Source organism: Mixophyes fleayi, chromosome 5 (assembly GCF_038048845.1).
Source record: "Mixophyes fleayi isolate aMixFle1 chromosome 5, aMixFle1.hap1, whole genome shotgun sequence".
NCBI classification, from domain to species: Eukaryota; Metazoa; Chordata; class Amphibia; order Anura; family Limnodynastidae; genus Mixophyes; species Mixophyes fleayi.
The window spans coordinates 58755289-58780079 of NC_134406.1; positions in this window are offsets into that span (position 1 = coordinate 58755289).

The following is a 24791-nucleotide window of genomic DNA, read 5'->3' on the forward strand; positions in this document are numbered from 1 at the left end:
CTTTTCAGGAAAGGAGGTTTGTGTAAAGTCTGGCCTCAGGATGCAGTCTTTGAATTTAAATCTTTGCCCCTGTTCTCAATCAACCTAACCAAGGAAAACCCTTATTTCTGCATTCTCGGTTGGCATAGGTGCACTCCTTTCACAGAGATCATATCTTGAATCCCTTGAACCTTGCAGATTCCTTTCCAAGAAATTATCTTACTGTGAAAAAAATTATCACATTGGTGACAAAGAACTTCTGGCTATCAAGATCGCCCTAGAGGAGTAGTGCTACCTCTTGCAAGGGGCTCAACACCCAGTTACATTTAGGACTGATTGCAAAAATCTGACCTACTTACAAGAGGCTCAATGCCTCAATACTCACCAGGCCTGCTGGTCTTTACTTTTTCTCACAATTCAATTTAATTCTAACCTATCATCCTGATACTAACAACTCCAGAGCTGACACTCTTTCTAGATCTTTTGATAGTTCCGATCTTCACTCTCCCTTTGCATGTAAACCCATTATAAGTCCAGATCAAGCCGTGGCCTTGACAAGTTCTTTTGCGAAGTCTCCTCCAGTTGGTCACTCCTTTGTGAGTTCTCACCTTCGCTCCAAATTTTTAAAATGGGCTCACAACACTAAATTCGCTGGACATGCTGGTTCTAAGAAGACTATTGACCTCCTCTCTAGACATTACTGGTGGCCCTCCCTTGGGACGGATGTCCGCAAATAGTACAATCCTGTAATATTTGTGCCCAGCATAAGGCAACCTTCCTCTGGTCTTCTGCAACCTCTTCCAGTTCTGGACGCTCCCTGGACCAGCATTACTATGGACTTTATAACAGAGTTACCTCTGAGTCATGGTTATAATACCATTAGGTCGCTGGTGTATCAATTCTCAAAAATGACCCACTTCATTCTTTGCAGAGGATTGCCATCTGCCTCCAAACTCCCATCTGTACATCAAGAGCATCTTTCATCTCCACGGTTGTCCACACTAGATCATCTCGGACTGTGGGGTACAATTCGTTTATAAATTTTGAAGGTCCATTTGTAAATATCTCTGGATAAACCAATATCATTCCCAGACCAAGGAGTAAACCAAACAGGTCAGTCCTTTGCTGCTACTCGTCTGAACATCAATCTTCTTTGCTAGGTCAAGTTTGCACATCATTTTCACATACATACTTCTTCAGGTTTCTCTCAATTTTTTACAATCTGTTTATAATTTTTGTCAGACACCCCATTTTACCCAGCATTGCTGAAGCTCCAATTTTCATGGGTCCTGCCGTTGATACCCTGGTTCATGATTTCTATCAAATTTGGAGTCAAACACAAGCAAAACTTTCAGAGGCCTCCCAACGTTACAAGCTATGTGCTGACTGTGACCACAAGAACCTTCTGGTACTCCAAGTTGGGGATAGGGTGTGGTTATCCACCAGTAGTCTTAAACTTCATGTTCCCTTGATGAAGTTGGTCCCATGGTTCATTGGTCCCTTTTCCATCTCTCAGGTCATTAATGCCATCTGTTATAAGCTGCTACCCCCTTCTCTTAAAATTCAAAACACATTTCACATTTCCTTGTTTAAGCCTCTGGTCCTGAATGAATTTTTTAAGAAACCCTTTGCTCCTCCCCCTATCAAGAGTTCACTAGGCGATGAATTTGAAGTTAAACATATTTTCAGTTCTTGTCTTCTTGGGGGCAAGGGTCAGTAGCTTGTTCATTGGAAGGACTACGACCCTGAAGAGAGATCCTGGGTGGATAAAGATGACCTTCATGCTCCTCTTCTAATAGATGAAATCCTGGCTAAAATTGGTTCCACTCCACCTCGGATGGAGAGAGGGGTGGAGGTACTTTCAGGCGCTGTCTCCGTATCTCCTCTATGCAGCAGGGATGGCTGCCTATCGTTTCCATCTGGGAGCGTCCAGACGGCGGTCAGTTTCGTCACTGACCGCCCTACACCTTCCTCCTATCAGTGTTCAGATGCCTCTATATAAACCTGACTCTGACACCATTTAGGGTGCCAGGGTATCAGGTTTTACCTGCCTTCAGCATTCCTTATGTTATCCTGTATCATGTTGTTGCTCCTAGTTATTGACCCAGCTTGTTCCTTGACCCTTCTTCTGGATTGTGATTTGATGCTTTTGCTCTCCTGGATTGACCTTGGCTATCATGACCTCCCTCTCTGGATCTCTCTTGGTGCTGCATTTCCTGATTGGCTTGACTTGGATTGTTTGACTATTCTCATAACTACTACACTAGTAACTGTCCTAGAGAACCGTGATCTGCGCACCTCTTGCAGCCTAGCCCATACCTCATGGCAGGGGTCCTTGGTTAAAACCAGAGGTGCATTAGACTCCTTGTTAAGTTGCGCCAATACCAGTTAGTAGCTCCATCCTATGCTCAATAGTGACAGTAAGTCTTAGAGGGAAAGTGTATTTCTAGGCTTTTCTATTTTTTTGAGCAATGTAATTAAAAGCTTTGCACACACAAAAGTGATACATGTAATACATACAGTCCAAATGTCTTCTTATGTTTTATTTAAGCCATAAATAAGGCTAACCGTAACAGTATTACAGAAGGAAAATATAAAACATTAGTCAGTTGAAAGGGGGTGTTACTAGTGGGGTAGGAGCGTGGACTTTGATTTGGTTTGCAACTCCTAAAGATTTTTCTGCTTCTCCATCAAGCAGCACATTTATTTTCTGAAGGCTGCTCCCAAGTGTGGAGAGGAGGCATGTATTTTAAGGCAGCACCAACTGTAAACAGAGCCCTGTCCCAGGAGGACCAAATGTTTAGATTTATTTACCTGGGTATCCTTTATTAATTCATTAATATTGCACTAAATCATAGAAACCAATCAGACGCATGCTTTCATTGACTAATGTGCACTGGACAGATACAAGCTTTTTGCTGATTGGTTGCTGTGTTTCAGTGCACATTTTACACCTGAATTCAATTTTAATAAATGACTTGTAACAATCTATTACCTAATCAAAGAGAAGATGGCAAGTGGGTCTCAATCTCTCACCAGTTCTTATTTTACCTTATGATATCCTAGGCAACATCTTTAAACCACCAACTGCTCCTCTTCCCCCAGAATGCTCCAGGCACCTGCAGCTCTCTGCAATATTTGAAGGTATGAATAGAGGGGGCCGGCTGGACTTGCGGGCCGTTCCCATAGTGGGCTACCTTGGGCTGGGTCACTGGGTCACCTGTATTTTTTTTTTTCCTTTAAAATGGTCCTAAGAGGCAGCTGAGACAAGTCTTGTCCCTCAGGCTAAAATTTGACAGACCTCCTCGGAATAGACACCATTAGAATACTTTACTTCCCTTATCTATTATATTATATGGCAAATTAACTGATAGTGTTCCTAGCACGATTGAAAAAGAAATATTAATGTTCTCTACAATAAATTATTATTGCTGTCTTATTTAAGAAATTAATATGATTTCCCTATTGAATACTTACTACTACTACTAAATTCTTCTTCTGTTCTTCGTCCACCGCAATCCAAAGTCAAGATGGATAATCATAATGCATATGGGAATCCTACAGAAAACGGACCATTCGCCCCTCTCCCAAGGAGCATCCAGACACAAAATGACTTAATATCCGGAGAGCGCAGCTATTTAGTATGCGGATAGCCAATCAGTAGTGGCCTTTTATCTGTGATTGGCTGAGTGGTGTAAAAGACCTCTTCTGATTTGGTACTAAAAACAACATCCGATGTGTGGCAGTTTACAAACCATATTCAAAACTGTTTCCTTGTAAATTTCCCCCTATGTGTCATTTTTCTGTCTGTTATGTAACCATCTTCTGACATTTTTATGAATTTCCCCAAACTGCCCTTTTTTCCCATTTCTGTCTTAATTGTATGTACCTTATAATCTATGTATAAATAGATATTATGTTAAAATGTCACATTTAACCTGTGCAAATCCTGTAAATCGGATGTACCTATGTACAATGTTAATATGTGTAACCCATATATGTTATCTATTATTTGTGACCTGTATTGTATTATTATTACTATGAAAATCAAATAAATACTGGTGATAAAAAAAATTGCTCAATCCATTTTCTGGTGCCTAAGCATCAGGTTGTGTCAGAGTTTGTGCTTGAACATTATTCCCTCTATCTTACTATTACTGATCTGGCTTGCTCCTTAACCTGCTTGTTTGCTTGTGATCCCGGCCCTAACATTTTCTAACATTTCTGTCTACCCCAGCATTGCCTTTTTATACTAACTATGATTTCAGTCTTGTCCTTCAGTGTAGTGTGTAGTCAGATGCTGCCTTATGAAGTCTGTTCTGGGGGCTACACAACAATGACACCTTTGAGGGGGTCCCTGGTGAAAACAAGACGTCATTCCTCAGCTTTACCTAGCAGCATCGTTGGTCCAGATCTTAGACAATGCGTTACACTGCCTTTGTGGGATCACTGTTTTCATTTCGACCACACATCCCCTATCACTAGAACTCCTACTTCACAAAATTGAAAAATAAGCATTTTGCTTTTTTACTAGAATTAAAGCAGTGGTGTAAAATTTGGGATGGCATTCAAAATTGTTGTTTTATTCCCCCCGAAAACCTTCTACTAGCCACTAACAGAAATGCTGGGTTCCATTCCTGGTATCTGATAATTTGAGAGATACAACTCTGTTGGTGTCTGCATCTAATGCTTCTCTTGGGCTGACAGCCTGGTGGAAATTGAATCCAAACATTCATTTTGCATTTCCCAAATGATAATAAGATCATGTGCAATAAATTATTTTCTGGTGAAAAAAATGCACATACTAAAGTTGTTTTTAAGGTATCAACTTGACTGCTGTAAATTATTGCTGCCCAGTATAAAATTAATTTAAAGAGATGCTAAATTAGGCTTTTGTTTTCTTTCATATGCTTTAGTGTCTTTTATAAAGATGACCAGCTGAGCATCAGACATGCAACTGACGTGCTTTTGTCACAAAATTGTATGATCTGAGCTCAAAGATATACTAGATCACATAGATTTTTGGGCTAAAATGATGACCATCATGGAATTTGCAAATATAATCAGCTGTATCGAGCTACTACAAGCCATACTTGCCAACTTTATAACCTGGAGGGAAGGAGGGGAGGAAGGTCATGTGACAGGGGTATGAGAGGGCGTGGTGACATTGCATAGCGGGGGGTGGGGCTTGATGATGCACATTTACATAATTAAGCCACACCTCCACCCCAGTCCAGGAGGATGCCTTCTCTTTCAGGAGCCCGGGGGAGTAGGCTATAAGCTAGGTGGAAGATGTGCATTAAGTTATACTGGTCCTGCAAAAATTCAACTTGCTTCATACAGAATGAGGAAAGAGTGTAAATTATATATATTTCAGGCAGGGCCGGATTAAGGGACTGGAGGCCCCTGGGCTAAGGGGTCCCCCATTCCACCGTGAGCCCCCCCCCCTGTGATGTCGTCCCCCCCGTGAGGCCCGCGCCCCCCCCCAAGCGCTTACCTCTTTCTCCTGTCACTGTAGTCCTTCCGCGGCGAGTTGTAAGCTCCTTACTGAGGAGATCTCGTAACACTCTTACAAGATCTTCTCAGTAAGAAGATTACTGAGCGCCGTGGAAGGACTACAGTGACAGTGCTCTACAGCATTTATCCGGCCGAGGGAGCCCCAGCCCCCGCACCGATCAATAATGCTGCTGAGCGCTTTCAAGGGTCCCCTGGATGCCTGAGGCCCCTGGGCTGTAGCCCAGTTACACCTCAGTTTAATCCGGCCCTGATTTCAGGTGAGTCTGATATTAGAGAAGGTTACAATGCTTAACATATCCTCAATCGATCTGAAAAATACATCACCAAAATGGTCATGATTTTAATCAGAAAATAAAACTTTACAGTAGCACTGTGCATCAAAACATAAGCACAACAATGCGTTCTATTATAATTGTATAAGTCTTACACATAAAATAAGATCCTAATACTTTTATGCAATAATTTACAGTGGTAAAAATAGGGTGAAACAATCAATATTTTCCAAAAGTTAAAATTAAGAGGATTTGAATACCTAGGGGTAAATATATGAAACATCGGTTTTTACAATCAACGGAAATTGGCGACTTTGCAGGGGAAATTTAAAGCAGCGATGGTTTTTAATGGCAGCCATTAAAAGCCATCTCAGCTTTAAATTTATCTTGCAAAGTTGCCGATCACGGTGACTTGCAGAAACCGGTGCTTCACACATTTACCCCCTAGTGTGATAGCAGGCAGGATTTGTGATTATGGGACTAATGCTGAGTTGTTGGCAAGATGGGTGTAAATTAATCTAAAAAAAGAGCACTGAAAAACTGGGTATTTCTACCCATATACAGAGACATACAAATCTCAAAATGAGTGCACTTCTGCGTTAGCAGCATATGCGCCTGGTTAATGACAACTCATGATTATCATCATCATTGTGCATTTGTACTTGCCCTGTAGCAGGTGCAAAAGATAAGCTTCCTAACAGTCACACTTTTCCTCCCCCTTCCCGCTTCTACAAGCACAGGTGGGTATAAGTGCAAGAATCGTCCAAGTCTGCATAGGCGTATATGCCTGTGTCCACTTTCTGGGCATGCACAGATAGATTTTACACATGATACGCTATAAACTGGTGTATGTACCAATCTTCATTGGGCCTTATGTCTTTATTATTACTTATCATGCACAGTAGGAATTAGAAATGTTCTAAACATATTCCCTAATTTTCCAGGGTCCAGCATAGCAGATGTATACAAAAATAAATGTGCGTGTGTAAGTGTTTGAACCCATAAACGTAGGGACTAATGATTGTTGACAGATATAACACACTGTGTCAGACAGCAGTGTCCTTTGATACGTTTTACAAACAGTTTTATACATTTAAGAAACAGTTAACATTTAGGCTGGTGTCTCCTGAGTTTTATAAACAGCACATTTCTGCTACTTACAAACGCTCAGAAACATTTTAGGAGCATCTTTATCTGCTAGGGAAACTGTTGGGTTGATACTTTATTAGCTTTGTAAGGCTTTTGTGTCAGACTAGAGCAGTGATGGACAACCTAGCTTATCTTGAGGGCCAAAATTGCAGCCCTTCAACCTTCAAAAGCATCATACAGATGAAGGAGGGATAACACACTGCACTCACTCCTCCTCCAATAGCCTTGTGACCTCCCGGGGTTGTGCAGAGGACGTAGGTCACGGACGCCGGCTGCTGCGGTTCTGCCTTATTCTCTGCTTTATAACAAAATAGAGAATAAGATTGGGAGCAGCTGTCTGGGGGGCTGCTGGTGGAAGCTCGGCGGGCTTGCCTGTTGCCAACCACAGGGTTAGGGTGTACTGCTGTACATACCTTTCAATGGACCTACACTTCAGCAGCTTTTTAATTTGCGAGGTGAAAATGCTACATGCACTGCTTGTGAGCGGTAGAAACAGCTAGGAGGCCAGCAAACAGCAGATGCCATAGACTTTACTGATATGAATTAAAATAAGGTATCTGCTGATCTTTAGTCTCAGATAAAATTCTGTTTGACACCAGCCTCAGTGCTGCAAAGAATCCAGCCAAGTTATTGTTTTTTAATAAAGGTGACTTCCCCCTTTGAACTTTGGTTCACAATTGCAATATGTGGATTCAATATGAACAGCAATGTGCAGGTGAGATTTTGCACATACAAAAAATGGTACTAAGTTCACCTATGGTATATAGCAGTCCTGGCCAGCCTGTGGCTCTCTTGATGTTGTGAATATCCCTGCATACCCTGTCAGCTATGGGCTGGCAAATCATAATAGGGTTTGTAGTTTCACAAGACTTGGAGGGCCACAGGTTGGGCAGGCCTGGTATATATCATGCCAGTATGTATGTAATTGTAATTTCCTACATTGGGAAGAAATGGGAATAAAAATAATGAATAAATATAATAATAGGTATGTGCCTAGACGGACCTTGCAAGAAAATGTTTCCCTAGTAATATGGAATGCAGAATCACACACTGGTAACCTGGGGGTTAAAACATGATGAAGAATTTTTCAGTACAAATTGAAGCAGCTTTAAATGTAACCATGACCAAAACCTTGCAGGAGTGGATTTTATCATGTGGATATGGTTTTATACAGCCAAATAATTAAAAAACCCACTAAAAATTAGATTTAAGAGTATAGTCAACTACAACACAGCCCATCTAACAGTTTTAAATGCTGAGACTAGTGACCAATATACAATACTGAAAACTTTCTAGTGACCACTATACACAGTGTTGTGGAGACCAATATATAAAGCAAAGTGACCAGGGGTAAATTCTGACATGAAATGCTATATAATATGCTATGGGTATGTTGGCCCATGGAAATTAGTATCTGTATTTTACTGTTTTCACCTCTATATATATATATATGCGCCCTGACTGTACCTAAGTCAGTATAAGACTGGACTGAGAAACAAAATGAAGATTGCCATTTGAGGTGCATCAAGCAATGGAGATGGCAGGGACACTGGCCCTCAGCGTGGAAATGGAGCCATCTCACAACTACGATTCAGAAATGATTACACAGCTGGGATCAATTGGCCTGACTTTCAGCCAGTGTGGCAACACGTGATATCTGAAGGATTGGCGTGGGTTGTAGGGGCGGAGGTGCATGAACAAGGCACGCACCTAGGAGTGGTCAAAATTGATCAGTATTTTATGCCATGTATGATGGAGATCACCGAAGAGGTATGTCGAGCCTGCCAGAGATACAGAGTGTCTAAACCCAGTAACCAATGATCCCCTGTTCAGACCATCAAGATGGGATGTCCATTAGACATTCTAATGGTTGATTATGTCTTGATTGGGAAGTCAGTCAGTGGACAACAGTACGCTTTGGTGATGACAGGTCACATCACCAAGTTTACTGTGGTCATCCCCACCAGAGATCAGACTGCACAGAGTGCTACCACCACCATTGTGAGTATTTCATCTTGAGGTATGGGAGGCCTAAATGGTTCCATTTAACCCAAGGGGCTTGTGTCCAGGGCCACCTCATGGGTGGACCACCACTTGTCCCACACCACACCCTATCATCCTCAAGGTAATGGAGCATGTTAATGGTTCAATCGGAAGCTTCTTCATATACTACGGACACTAGAGGAGAAGCATAAGAGCCTTTGGCCAGAATTTGTTCTGGAAGTCATGTGGGTGTATATCAATCGAGTGCACCATACCACCGGCTACTCTCCCTACTTCTTGTTGTTCGGGCAATTTGGTGCTCTCCGCTCCTCAAGAAAAAGAAAGTTGAACACCAAACCGTTGGGTAGTTAAACAGAGATGACGGTTGAAAGTGGCTTGTGACCTGGCCAGGAATCATAGTAACATACTAACATAGTAAAATAGTTGATGAGGTTGAAAAAAGACACCAGTCCATCAAGTTCAACCTATTTTGGATCTCCTGCAATCCCTCACTTATATTTGAAATTGATCCAGATTAAGCAACCGCCAATCTGTTTCAATCGGGAAAAATCCCTCCAGACCCGATATTGCAGTCCTATTTTTTCCCTATATCCACTACTATCCTTCATTTTAATTAATGGTCGTATTCCTGGATACACTTTTCCGCTAAAAATGTGTCTAATTCTTTCTTAAACATATCTTTTGAATCTGTCATCACAACCTTCCCTGGCAGTGAATTCCATATCTTGGCTGCCCTTACTATAAAAACCCCTTCCTTTGCTGGTTGTGAAGTTTCCCTCCTCTAACCTTAGGGGGTGGCCACATGTCCTGTGTATGGTCCTTGGGGTAAAAAGTTACCATGAAAGTCCTCTGTATTGACCCTTAATGTATTTGTAAATAGTAATCATATCTCCTCTTAGACGCCTCTTTTCTAAAGTAAACATGCCTAAACTGGCTAACCTTTCCTCATAACTTAATGACTCCAAACTCTTTATCAATTTTGTTGCCCTTCTCTGAACCCTTTTTTGTTCCAAAATATCTTTTTTATAGCGTGGTGCCCAGAACTATACTCCATATTCAAGATGAGGTCTTATGAGCGATTTAAACAGTGGCAATATTACACTGTCTTCCCTTGCATCTATGCCCCTTTTTATGCATGCCAATACTTTGTTTGCCCTTGCAGCTGCTGCTTGACATTGAGCACTATTGCTAAGTCTACTGTCTACGAGCACTCCCAAATCCTTTTCCATTGTAGATTCTCCTAATAAATCCCATTTAATGTATAGATTGTGTGCTTGTTTTTGATCCCTAAATGCATAACCTTACATTTATCTATGTTAAACCTCATATTCCATTTGGCTGCCCAATGCTCCAGTTTATTTAAATTCCTCTGTAGACAAGCTGCATTTTGCTCTGATTTTATTACCTTACAGAGTTTAGTATCATCTGTAAAAATGGAAACTTTACTCTCTAAACCATCACCAAGGTCATTAATAGGTATATTAAAAAGGAGTGGCCGCAGCACAGAACCTTGAGGTACTCCACTTAAAACTTTTGACCAATTAGAAAATTTATCACAACTCTCTATTTCCTTTTCTCTAACCAGTTTTTGATCCAAGTACAAATGTTGTTTCCTAGATGCAGTTCCCTTATTTTGTAAACCAACCTCTTTTGTGGTACTGTATCAAAGGCCTTTGCAAAATCTAAGTAGACCACATCTAAAGACAACCATGGGCCAGGAGCCAGTATGGCTCCACCCTTCTTCGTGTGCCAAGAGTGTAGTTGTTCTCTTTCCAGTCTGTGTCTCCAGTGGGCTGGAAGCTAACCTCTCAAATAGTGAAAATGTCACTCTCCTCCTCGTATTCACCACGTCCAACCTCTTCTTTAGGATAGTGGCAGTCAAGCAAGGTTGCTTTCCAGTTTTGTAACTTCTACAACAAAGTACTCATCAGGATGATGCCCTATGTGGTGCAGAAGCAAGTGTCTCTTGACATACCCATGTATGAGGTAGTTCCTGAAGAGGGACTTGGCTGAGTTTGGACCCTTCATCATAACATGATTTGAGCTCCACAGTGCTGGTAGCTGAAGAGCCTGCTGTTGTGCCTACTGTGGAAGAAGGGGATTGGTGGACGCCTGCGCTGTAGGAAGATGTCACCCATTTGGATCCCAAAGTGCCTGAGACAGGGGCCTGTCCTCTGATACTTCCTCCCTGAAGATCACAACAGACCAACCTTGGTCGTCCGAGAGAGTGCAATATGCCGACCCCAATTTTGTGTGGACAAAACCTCTCTTCGTAGGGCAGGCCTGGTCAACTTGTGGCTCACCAGGTGTTGTGAAACTACAAGTCTCAACATGCTCTGTCAGCTATAGTCTGGTTTTCACCTGGCTATGCATGCTGGGGCTTGTAGTTTCATAACACCTGGAGAGCCACAGATTGACCAGGCCTGTTGTGGGGACTAAAACAGGAAAAAGTGAGGGGGGGAACCCAGCAGGAGCCAGGTGAGTCCTCTTCTTTTCTTCTAGGGTCCCCGGGCGCTGGTGACAGCGAATCGGAAATGATTTGCTGCTAGTCAATCAATGGATGGGATGATGAGATAATCAGGGCTCATCTCCAGCTATTTGAAATTTTGGCACAGGGGTGAGCCAAGCAAGATGTGCTGCATCATCACTCCGCACCCACACAATGACTATTATAAAGCCATCCCAAACTTCAGAAAGAGGCAATCGGAGAAGAGCTCCAGACAGGAGACAGATCGAAGAGAGAAGACGTCGGACAGAAGAAGAAGACAGACAGCAGAAGGAAGACTCTGGGCTGATGAAAGAAGTAGTTTAAGACGTTTAGGACAGAAGACAGCGAACCCATGAAGACGGACAGCAGCAGTGCAGTGGGGACTGTGTTAGCTGGCAGACATCATCCGGGTGATGAGGAGACAAGCGGAGACTGCTGAAAATAGGCCTTCGGTCGAGCCACTTCCAGGCCCATGTCTACACTCTGTCCTTTCATACAATCTGTACACTTGACACATATCGGGCACTAGGCCCGTCCCGCATTAGTGGTCACAAGGCCCTCGGTAATTAGGTGTGTCTAGGTGAATTGTATTTTTTCCCAGAGGGCGCATTTGTTATTTTTCAGGCTTAGCCTGTGCCTGCAGTCAAAGTCAAGCTTAGCCTGTGGACCCAGTAACTTCAGCCTTAGACTGTGGCTGCATTTAATTGCATGATTAGCCTGTGTCCCCAATTAAAGACAGGATAAGAGGTGGTCACAGTTAGGAGGTACTCTTCCATTGTGAGACCGCGTCTGATCTGTCCTCGCTGTATTGCATTTAGGTGACCATTGTGTGATTTCTTTCACTGTACTTTATTGCACTGTATTGTACTGTATTCTTTTGTAGTATGTTCCCTGTCCAGAAGTCAGGCTTTTGGTATCCGTATTTCCCTGTCGTCTACATTTTGTGATTGGTGTTTGTGAATATATATCTTGCTACATATACAAACCTATAAAATGTAAATGCTTTTATGCATTGCTGTGTGAGACTTTGCTTTAAGCTTATAAGTAAATATTTTAGTTTCACATGTTTTAGATACCAAACTAATTTATGTCTCCCCATTGCAAACTTTCTTCGTTAGAACATTAGCAGTACACACACAACTAAACTATAAATAAGTGAAAGCTGCCAAAACCGCAAACGATTACATGATTAGCAAAAATATAGCATGATAGTGTTTCCTTACAAAAGTTTGCAGCTCAATGAGGCCGGTGTACACTTTCGACACAATTATATAGATCAGTAATAATCAACTTGAAACACTTCAGTGGATGCATGTGTGGCCCTCTAACTTTCAAAATGGCTGCACACTACCCTTACACTCAGTAATAATATAAATTAAAATAATACATATAATAAAAGAAAGATACTCCAATCTGTGACATATCAGCAGGTATTTTAACATAAGATAAAACAATTCTGACAATTCAATGTGACTTCTGGGTGACCAGATTTTCCACAATTCTGCAGAGAGATTTCTGTTCATCAACCTGTTATGCTTGGTTTATTTTAATGTGCTCAATGATAGAAAATGTCCGTTCACATGTGTATGTGGAACCAAAAATAGACACAGACAACCTTTCCACCCATGGAGGAAGGAGGGAAACCATGTAGTGCAGACTGCAGGACTCTCCTCCTCTCATCTTAGATGCGCTACCTCCCTACTTTGTGCTGAGGAGGAGGTCATGTGATGTGGAAGTTGGCTGCTTGGGCCAATAAGATCACAATTCAGTATTATTCTCTGTTTTATGACACCCACAGCTTTACCTGCTGCTCCATCTTTCAATAAGAGCTTGGGCCATGGACTAATCTCCGCGGAACATAAAACTGAGAAAAGGACAGATGACGTATAAAGTAGGAAGGAGCTGGAGGCCGCAAGTGCATACTTGCCAACTCTCCTGGAATGTCCGGGAGACTGCCGAAATTCGGGTCGGGAGAGCAGGCAAGTCTCCCGCATCTCACAATTCCGGTGCCAAAATAGCGTGATTCGCTGTGAATCGCGTCATTTTGGCCCCGCGACAAAACAGCATTTTGGCAGCGGGGACACGGGGCCGGGGCCAAAATGACACAATTGGCCATGCTCTGCCCCCCCCCCCCCCCCGCCCTCTAGTCACGCCCCTCTCCCAGACTGCACTGCCTGAAAGTAGGCAAGTAAACGCAAGTGAAGGCTTAGAAAGCTTCTTGAGGCTGCCTCTTGCCCATAACTGGTATGGATATTATGAATTCCAGTATTGCTAATTTACAGTGATAAATACTTTAGTAAAAAGAAATCTTTGTTGGTGCAAAATACAGATTTGTTCTGGTATAAGAGATTCCAAATAGTCCAAATAGACATTTGTTTTTACTAGTACACTGAGAACGTAGTCTATGTTAACAGATGTATTTTGCATTGCTACACACTGTTTGTCTGCCTATAGGTTATGTTTGCTTTAACATATCCTGTTTGTTGATGTTTCCATTCCCGACACTTCATTTGTTCACAGAACTATATATACTTGTATGATCATTAGCCGTACTATAAGTAGTAGAGGTAGTCAAGGAGATCTTATGTGCTTATATTTGTGTGAATTCTATCTAGTGTCACAGTTTGACGTCACGACTGCAGAAAACCTAATGTATACAAACTAAACCTAGACTGAATTTGGGAGTTCAAAACTTAAGGGAGGTTTACAGTTTTTTTTGTAGATGTTCTTCTACAACTCTTTTAAATGCTTTTGTTTCTTTACAGCTTCCATGAATGCTTTTCATCCATGTCTTTATATAAGTAGTGTTTGTGTTGTCCTGGGATATTACACAAGACTTGTCTCTGAATACAGTTATATCTAAAGCTGAGAGTCCACCAAAGCTGTGTCATATCCCAACAAGAAAATACTACTCTACCTGCTCATATAAAGTCATAGTTAAAAACCACAGAAGGAAGCTAGAAAAAAAGCAATGCATTTAATATAAGTTCCAGGGGCATATATTATCCAAAAATTAAAGTTGCATGAAGGTGGGAACCAATTTAATGTTAGTAAACCTCTATATAAAATTCTGGGCCATACGTTCTCCAGATTGAGAGTACAGGCAATACCAAAACTTGCGATTAAAGGTGTCATTTCCCTGGAGCAACCTAGATAAACAAACTGGAGGTGATTATAAACACTGTAGCTATTTCCAAAGCATCTAATACTCATGAACAATGAATGCAGCATTTTCACCTTACAAAAAAACGCTTCTGATGTGCAGGTCCATAAAAATTAATCTAAAGTGCTGTAAACTGTCAATCATAGGTTAATACAAAGTTACATTCTTTGAATAGTGAAAATAAGACTATCAAGTTTAATCTATTCTTAAATGGACTAGCTGCACATCCCTATGTATAAATCTAAGCAATCTAAAAGTGTGAGTGAAGCGTACTTAGATACCCACACGAAGTAACAACATTGTAGCATTAGAATGTGGCATAGTCTGCGAGGGATAGTTAGTCTATTATAATTACTTATAACCTAGTGTCTTGCTAATTATAAGAAAGTTTATCCATGAACCAGAGACCATTTTGTGTAATCTTAGCAGAAAACTCAAAATTATCATTTAATATAAAAGTAGGTGAGCATAATTCACAGGTCCCCTATTGATGCTATACAACTTGTGATTCACTGTCGGTCCAGTCTAATTGGGTACTAATAGGTTTAACACTAATATAAAAATCCACAACTATCCGATAACTCTGTGTTCCAAGAGCATAACTAACAGCTCTTTAATCAATAATTAGCAAGGATCCTATCACAGCTACAATTAGCATATACTGATTTCTATCTTGAGGACATATTGCAACGTACTATTTAGATAAGTATTATAATAATGAGATTATTCCCAAGGTGTGGTTTTTAACTCCCTACACTTTACATATTTTAATACATTCGGTGAAACACTATCTTCATTGACATAATATAAGTCCATATTTTAATAAAGAAAAATAAAGTGTTTTTTTTTTAATTATTGTAAATTATATGTAATTAACTTCAGACAGTTTAGTGTTTGTGCACCACAGCACAAGACTTGTTCTCTCTTCGGCTCTTGTGAAGTGGTAGCGCCTCCCTGTGAATATATAAAATATGTTTAAAATAAACTAATAGGATATTACCAATATTATATAACTGGGAGTCAACTAAAAAAATTACATTCATAGATAGATCTAGTGCAGCCGTACTCTTGCCTCTAATGCGTGAGAGCTGAGTGCATGTTGGAAATGGTTTAGAAGAGCAGTAGATGATATAGGAAAGTAACAGAGGGCAGGAATTGGCCCAAAGTAGCATAAATGCTGAGACTTTTTAAACAGAGAAAAATATTGAGCTTAGCAAGAGTTAAGTTAGCATTGAAGGTTTGGGTGAAGCTCAGCCAATCGGTATTAGGGCTTAAGGAGGGGCTATACCTAGGGAAGGATTATAAGGACAGTTGGTTACACTTAGCTTTCTCTTACCTGTCTGGAAAGTTACTGGTGAGTATAGCCTGAACTGTCTGTGTTGGTAAGTATTATAGTGTTTATCACTATCGCTCTGCCTGTGACAGATCACATGATCGCAGGGGGAATGATTCCTCCACCCCTGCGATCGGATCCTGGAGACCAGCGGCGGGCCCCAGGTAAGTATGTGTTGCTCATGGGGGGGGGGGGGGGCTCATTGGGGGGCCCGGGTGGCACGGGGGCCCGTACTGGGCCCGATTTTTTCTGAAGGGGGCCCTGCCTGTCAGCGGTACATTCGATCCCCCCCACCTCACTCTTCTGTTCCACACATAATGTTGCGCTGCAAATGCCCCGGGTTGCCCATCGCCTCATCGAGGCTACCCAGGTCCCTCTGCTGTTGCCAGGCGACAAGTCCAGGTAAAGGACTCGCCACTTGATTCCGTGGATGTCCCCCTCACTTGCTGGGAACTGGACAAGCAGGGAGGGATCTGCCGCGTGCCGTGGTTCTGAAGGCGTCTGCCATGCGCGGCGTTCCGCGCACACGAATGCTCGAGTCCGGCCTGTTGCGCATGTGTAGCCGGTCCCAGCCACTGTGGTGACCATATTAACTGTGGCCGCTCCCCGAGCACCTGCAATTGTAACCACTGGCACCAATGAAAAGGAGCTGGTGTTTTCTCCTCCCTCTGAGCGGTTGGAGGACATAAACGTCAGAAGAGGGTGGGGGGGGGGCATCATTTAGCCCACCACCCCCTCAGGTTAGTCATTCCTATCCTGGCGCTGAAGGGGGTGCTGATTTAAACAGGACTTTGATTATTTTAAATAAACTTGCCAGTGTGTCTAATCAGTCCACATCTAACATTTGATAGTGCATCATGTCCATACCCAGCCCACACCTTCAATTCAGTCACTGCAGATATAAATAAAATTAACCCTGTTGCTGTTTCTATTTCTCCCATAATAAGCAATGTTGATTTAAATACAACATCGGTTTCATCTCATTTGCAGCAAGTCCCTGTATCTAACCTGCCCACACCTTTTCCCTTCTCCCCTCTCACCACATCTTTAACTCTCCTCCCCCGTATGGGTTTTAACCCTCCCCTTCCTATTTGCTTTTTGTAAGTTCCCCCTTTACTTTAGTTTCTTCTTTTTCCCCCCTTTGAGCTGCACCTTCACAGTGGTTCCAAATGCATCTCAACAAATAGTTTTCTCCACCACCCACCCTGTTCATTCCTCAGCACTATTTAGCAGTCCCGCAGTCCAGCAGAATTTGGCTTTTTCTACTTCCACCTCTGCGGTCATGGGCCCCTATTTCGCATCATATGCCACCTTTGTATACTGGCCAGGCAGCTAGCAGCATGCCATATCCATCGCTCTCACAGCCCGCATTTCCCTGGCAGAGTGTTAGTTCAGGCTGGTTGGCGTTTAATCAGAGTGCCCCCTCTTTACCTTTCCCATTTCCGAGCCAACCTTTTGGTTTTCCTCTGTGATATCCCCCTCTCTCTACCTATGGCCCATATTTTACTGTTCCTACATGTCAAAGCAATTCGTTTTATAACACAAGTGCTCTTTCTTCAACAGCTATATCCCCTTTAATGTTAACGGGGTCAGATGTAATGCAGGCAGCTGCTTACACCCCATCAGTATCATGGGCGAATAGCAATGTGCAGTTGGCTGCTGGCAGTGCAGGTCATGGGCTGGGTTATGCATCCACCTGGCTCTGCTGGTTACTTCCTGCATGGTTGCTTCAAATTTGCCTAGTACGGTTCAGCAACTGGCTCAGCCTGCAGTTGCCAGGTCGAACTTGTTAGAGTCTAATCCGTTATTGGCTACCTCAACACGGCCACTCCTGATCCTGGGAGCTTTGTTTCTGTTAACTCCTCTGCAGGTTTGACCGGGCATATGGCATCACGACACAGGAGCAGACGTGCTTCTAATGCAGAAGCCACATCCACATCTGCTCAAGGATCATTGTCGCAAGTGGTTAGTGATAATCGCAGAGGATCTGTTGCAGTTGGTGAGCATAGCAGCAATGTTTCTGATGGTAGCTCAGAGTCGGGCTCTTCTTCCTCTGAGATTGAGGTTCCCAGGAGATCCAGATGCACGGACAAGAAATTAATAAGGCTGCTTGAGAGAAAGTTGAGCAGTGCCCGCTGCCGTGTTGAGGTTACAAGTGAAAGCTCCCTAGGCAGAATGGCGGGTGATGATGTGGTGCGCTGTTGTAATATAGCCATCCTTAGGGAAATTAGCAGTAAAGTGCGTGGTAAGATCTGCACGGGGCATTTTGTGGATATGTTTGCCATCACAAATAAGGCAAAGGGCGCTTTGGCTGCAGCAAAATCACGCTCTGTATCGATGAGGGAGCCTTTTGGAGTTTTTCAAATTGGTCAGAGGGCATCCTTGTCTTTGCTGCGTGTTATCTAGAGAGCAGGCCAGAGGAGCATATGAATGTCATAAAATACATTTACTTGATTCAACGGATGTACACTCCCTCTAGAGGTAACACGTGGAGGCATTATGACGAGGCATTCCACAGGATGCAGAATGGGTTGCTTGTTATGGATCTTGGATGTAAGGATGTGGAAGTGTGGCTTGAAGTAACGCACCCTAGAACAGGAGTGGATGATGTGGGGGTGAAAAGAAAGAGGCAGATCGATATGGGCCATCCTTTTGGGGCAGATGTTTTGCCTATAACGGAGGTCAATGTGACAGAGGGGCAGCTTGTAGATATAAGCATGCCTCTTTCCACCTGTGGGGGGGGGGGACATCCTAGGAGAGAGTGCAATAAGAGAAGCAGTCCAGTGCCCACCGAATGACCCAAAACAGGGGCTCCTGCACGTTACGGCCTTTTCACCTATAATTTTGACTGAATTGGGTAAATGGTTGGGTTGGTATCTCAATATGACGGCCTCAACATTTTTATGGGATGGCTTTGTTAATGGGTTTAAGTTGCCAGTTAGTGGGAAAGTGCACGTTGGTTCACCTAGAAATTTGAAATCAGGTATTGATATGCGGTTAATTGTGTAGGACAAGTGGATAAGGAGGTGTCATTGGGTAGAATGTGCGGCACTTTTCCTTCCCCTCCTATAAGAGGTCTGATTCTTTCACAAGTGGGTGTGATTCTAAAAAAGGAATTAGACAAATTCAGGCTAATCCAAAATCTGTCACATCCGCCTGGTATGTCTGTGAATGATGTATTTGCAGAATCTGAATGCTCGGTTGTGTATCAATCCTATGAGGATGCTTTGTTGATAGTGCAGCGGTGTCGGTCTGGCGCATTGCTGGCGAAACTTGATATTGAGTCAGCATTTAGACTTTTGCCATTGCATCCATCTCCATTCGGATTTATGGGGTTTCGTTTACTGGGTGGTTATTGTGTGGACAATGTTTGCCTATGGGATGTTCGGTGTCATGTTCATTTTTGAATGTTTTAGTAGTTTTGTTCATTGGTTTATTATCACAAGTTCTGGGCATCAAGGTGTGGCCCATTATTTGGATGATTTTCTATTTAGTGTTCCAAGTGGTTCCACGGTCCGCCAGGAATTGTTTTCTGCTCAATCATTGTTTAGTGGCATGGGGGCTCCCGTTGCAGCAGACAAGTCAGAGGGCCTAACAGTAAAATTATCGTATTTAGGTAATGAGATTGACACTCAGGCTGGGTGTTGTAGACTACCAAATGAGAAAGTGGCTAAGTTGTGGTGTAGCCTGGATTTGTTTCATGGAGTGCACAGCTTGAAGCTAAAGCAAGTTCAATCACTGTTTGGCCTTCTCAATTTTGCCTGTTGTGTTATTCCAATGGGAAGGGTTGTCATAAACTGGACAGGGCTACAGTTGGGTTAACTAAGGTCCATCATTTTGTAAGGCTCTCTAAGGAAATTAAGGATGATATGCCTATGTGGCGCCTTTTTCTGGATAATTTCAACGGGGTTTGTTTGTGGACTCCTCCTCCCGCCAATAATGTTGAGCTTCAACTTTTTACTGATGCTGCAGGCTCTTCCGGGTTTGGGGCTTATTTGGATGGTGAGTGATGCGCCAACTCTTGGCCTCTTTCTTGGCTGCAAGAGGGCCTCACAAAGAATCTTCTGTTGTTGGAATTGTTTCCAATTATTGTTGCGGTGGAATTGTGGGGTCATCACCTTAGGGATAGGAACATAAATTTCTGGTGTGATAATTTGGGGTTTGTAAATGCTATCAATAATCAAAGAGCCACCTCCCCTCCTGCTTTGAGGTTACTGAGACATTTGATTTATAAATGTTTAATGTTTAACATTGTTTTTAAAGCAAGACAAGTGCCTGGGTCTTCTAATGGGATTGCGGATGCTTTGTCAAGATTTGATTGGCGGAAGGTTCATTATCTAGCCCCTGATGCTATCAATGTGGGTGTTCCATGCCCTGATTTTGTCTGGCAGATTATAAGTCCGGTATAGAAGACCTTGAAAAAATGCGGTAGCCCCGGGTACTTTGAAGAAACATAAGGAGGCCTGGTCAGCTTGGGAAGGGTTGGGCAGCACAGTGGCCAAGTGGTTAGCACTTCTGCCTTACAGCACTGGGGTCATGAGTTCAATTCCCGACCATGGCCTTATCTGTGTGGAGTTTGTATGTTCTCCCTGTGTTTGCGTGGGTTTCTTCCGGGTGCTCCGGTTTCCTCCCACACTTCAAAAACATACTGGTAGGTTAATTGGCCGTATCAAAAATTGACCCTAGTCTCTCCCTCTTTGTCTGTCTGTCTATGTCTGTGTGTGAGTGTGTGTCTATATTAGGGAATTTAGACTGTAAGCTCCAATGGGGCAGGGACTGATGTGAGTGAGTTCTCTGTACAGCGCTGCGGAATTAGTGGTGTTATATAAATAAATGATGATGATGAAGGGTTTTGTTCGTCAAGGAAGGCCAGAGGTAAGACTGATGAACAGTGCATTCTGTTCTTCGTTTGGCATTGTTTTACTGTTGGAAAATCTGGTCTAAAGCTGATTGGTCTGCTTATAATTGCCACCATTTAGATAAATTTAATCTTTCAATAAATTTCTGGCCTTTCATTTCGCCAAACAAATGTTTTGTGTGATTATTAATAGTGGTAAGATAACTTTTGTTAGATGTAAGAATATTAAGAAAGAAACACATCAACTGCTAAGCGGGTTTATTACATTATATAAAATGGTGTTATTATTTCATCTTAAATGAAGCTTATTTAAATGAATAAAGCTTTTTGTTTTCCTTTTGGTACTAATTATATGGACACTGCTGTCGCTCACCAGCTCCAAGTTGCTTCTTCCACTTGATCCACTGTTTTTTAAATCTCCCACTTCCTGGGAGATTTGCCTGTGACGTTACAACTTATTCACTGCACTGGTAAGCTACAATGGTGCTCATCAAATTAACAGGTACCTTTCCTTTTTATAAATACATACCAATATATGAATTACCAGAACAGTGTGTACTGCCTCAGGGCTTGATAATTAGGCCAGCAGTAGCCCCCATTAGTATAAGGGTCAAAGTGAAAACAAGCCCTTTCGCTGGCATTTTCAAAAGTAAAAAAAGCCCCTTTAAGGATGGCCCACCCTCGTTGCCAGTGCTGTGTACTTGCCCCCCCCCCCCCCAAGGCAATTTGCCATCCATCCCCTGCAATTATTCATTATGTACTTTGCTACATGTGTCTTTTTTTAATACATTGTTTGTTTTTATGTTTTGTGTCTATTGTTTAAAAAAATATAATGAAATTACATCAAGTTCCTTAACACAAATATGAAAAGTACAGGCTATACAGGGACTATGCTACCGTTAGACAAACTTAGGCAGTTGCCAATGTTTAGGAAGAACCCATACACTTAGCGCCAGGCGCTGACATGACAAAGATGCAGTCAGCAGCTTCATACACGTGAAGGTGACGGCTGCTCCTCCATGTCTTTGTTATGTTGGGAGTCTGGCATTTGGCTAAAATGTCACAGCCAAGCGCCACTTTCCCAGTCTGAGCATCCAAGCATGCTGCCTCCATCTACTGCCTGACACTCAGTAGGTATGGGGTGACACTTCTGAGTGGGGGGTTGGGGAGCGACACATGGGGAGCCCATAGGGCTTGTGTGGATCAGAAGTACAATATAGATCCCCACTAGCAACTGTAATATGTTCCATTGATTATTGTAAATACTTATGTTTGATATTTAGGGCAGCATGGTGGCTTAGTGGTTAGCACTTCTGCCTCACAGCACTGGGGTCATGAGTTTCATTCCTGACCAGGCCCGGCGCTCCCATTAGGCAAGGTTAGGCACTTTCCTAGGGCGCCGGGCTCTGGAGGGCACCTGGAGGGCGCCACAGATTAAAAATTTCTTTAAAACTGTGCGGCGACCGCTGACCATACCTTTCACGGCCGCCGCACAGCTTCACATACATCCACAGGGAGGGGGGGGGGGGGAGGGACTATTGCTCACCACCGCCGCCTCTCTGCTCCGTCTCCTCCCCTCCACTCACTGACTGACTGTCGGGCGTGACATCATCATCATGGCCCGACAGTGTCAGTGAGTGGAGGGGAGCAGACGGAGCAGAGAGGAGGCAAGTTAGAAGCAGGTAAGAAAAGACGCACATTTTCAAAATTGGCGCCCCCATCCTGCACACTTACACACTATTTTGTAAGTGTGCAGGGTGGGGGGCGCCGATTTTGAAAATATGCCGGGCGAGGGGGGCCCTGTAAATGTAAATGTAAATGTGACTAGGGCGCCACGGACCCTAGCACCGGCCCTGTTCCTGACCATGTCCTTATCTTCTTATGTTTGCGTGTTTTTCCTCCGGGTACTCCAGTTTCCTCCCTCACTTGAAAACATACTGGAAAGTTAATTGGCTGCTATCAAATTGACCCTAGTGTCTCTCTGTCTCTCTGTATGTTTGTGTGTATGTTAGGGAATTTGGACTGTAAGCTCCAAAGGGACAGGGACTGATGTGAGAGAGTTCTCTGTACAGCGCTGCGGAATTAGTGGCGCTATATAACTAGCTGTTGATGATGATGTTGATGATATCCCTAAGCCAGTTTTCTACCCATGTACATAATTCTTCCTCTAGTTAAAAATATAAAGCATGTGCTAAAACTATGATGTGACATTGCCATGTTACCACTTTATAGTGGACACAAAATGAACAGGGAGTTTCCTTTACTTATCTATGACAGGTATTTAGCTGTGCCCTTTGGATAAACATTATGAGCATACAGAGTATAAGTAATTAAAGCTTACTAGAACTGAATGCCAATTCTAGTAAACATTGTAAACCTATCTCTTCTTTTTATTCTAGTGAACAAAAATCTACTTTCTTTAGCTCCGTGTGATTTTTTAAGATAACCCTCAGGTTCAGTAACAAATTGAACACATAATTGGCCACTCCCTGTAAGTGATCCAACCGTCTGTTTATAATTGAAAACCTGTATTTCAAAAAGTCTTTACTACATTATAATCACACTCGTTAAAAGCATTAAAGAAACACGAAAAACACCAATATGCTGTATCATATCTGGGAATGCTGCATTCACAATATTTATGATTTTATCTAATAACAGTCAAACCATGATCACTTGAACGACCTCCCTCGCTCCATACGTCTCTCACCCAATCTGTGCTCCTTCAAGCAGGCACTTAAAACTCACCTGTTCCTTAAGGCCTACCAACTATCCACTTAACCTCCCACCTCTTCTGTTTCTCCCCTGCCCCCTTTCTCTCTCCCCGTTGCTTCACTGGCTCCCTTATGTACCTGATTCTGTTTACCCTCCCTTAGGATGTAAGCTCGTATGAGCAAGGCCCATCTTCCCTCCTGTCTCCATACCTGTTCTTCCGCTCCGTCTCTACTGTATTTGCCTGCCTGGAGTTTCTGAAGTACTGGTACTTTGTGTTTATTGTTCTGTACTGTTTTACCCTGTATAGTCTACTGTTTGTACCATGTACGGCGCTGCGGAAACCTTGTGGCGCCTTACAAATAAACGATATTAATAATAATAATATAAATGCTGCAAAGTTTTATTCTACAGATATCATTCACACTGAATATGGTCCCCCTTGGAAGCTTATGTTCAGTGCAGAGGTGTAACTGGTCTGGACAAATAGCAGAGTAACTCTAATGGCCACTAGTATTTAATTATATTAGTGTACAGCTCTGACAATTGGATGAGTGGTTTTAAGACAATTGCCCTTGTTCGCTGGTAATAAGACGAAGAAAAGGGCCTCATTCATTAAGTAACGCAAGACAAGCGTAATGTGCGATTTTATTAAAAATGCACATAAATCGGGTATACGCACATCCATATTCAACAAGGGGCCTGATTCATTAAGGAACTTAGGCAAGATATTTCTTACTTAAGTCTCCTGGACAAAACCATGTTAAAATGAACATTAGTTTTCTATTTTGCTCATAAGTTAAATACTGACTGTTTTTTCATGTAGCACACAAATACTTGATAGCTTATTTGTACACTGAAATTTAAAGTTGATATTTGTGTGCTACATGACAAAACAGTCAGTATTTAACTTATGTGCAAAATAGAAAACTAGTTTTCACCCCAGGAGAATTAAGTAAGAAATTTCTTGCCTAAGTTCCTTAATGAATCAGGCCCAAGAAGCGGATCTTAAGAGACATTCCTTGATGAATATGGTACTAAGTGAATTACGTAGCGTAAAAATCGGCGCCTGTAACAGTGTGTTATTATTTGCTTCTCTAGCTAAGCTAATTCACAGGCAGATGTACATTTCAGTACGATATGCATTTGTATTGCTGAGTGACAGTGGAATGCACAGGGATGGAATTCCTTCCTTACACTCATATTTTATTATCATAGTTATTATAATTTCATACTAACCCTGCTCATTAACCCTTTGTATGATGCAGTGTGTATGCTGTTTGTATGATATTGCCTGATATGAAAAAAGCATATAT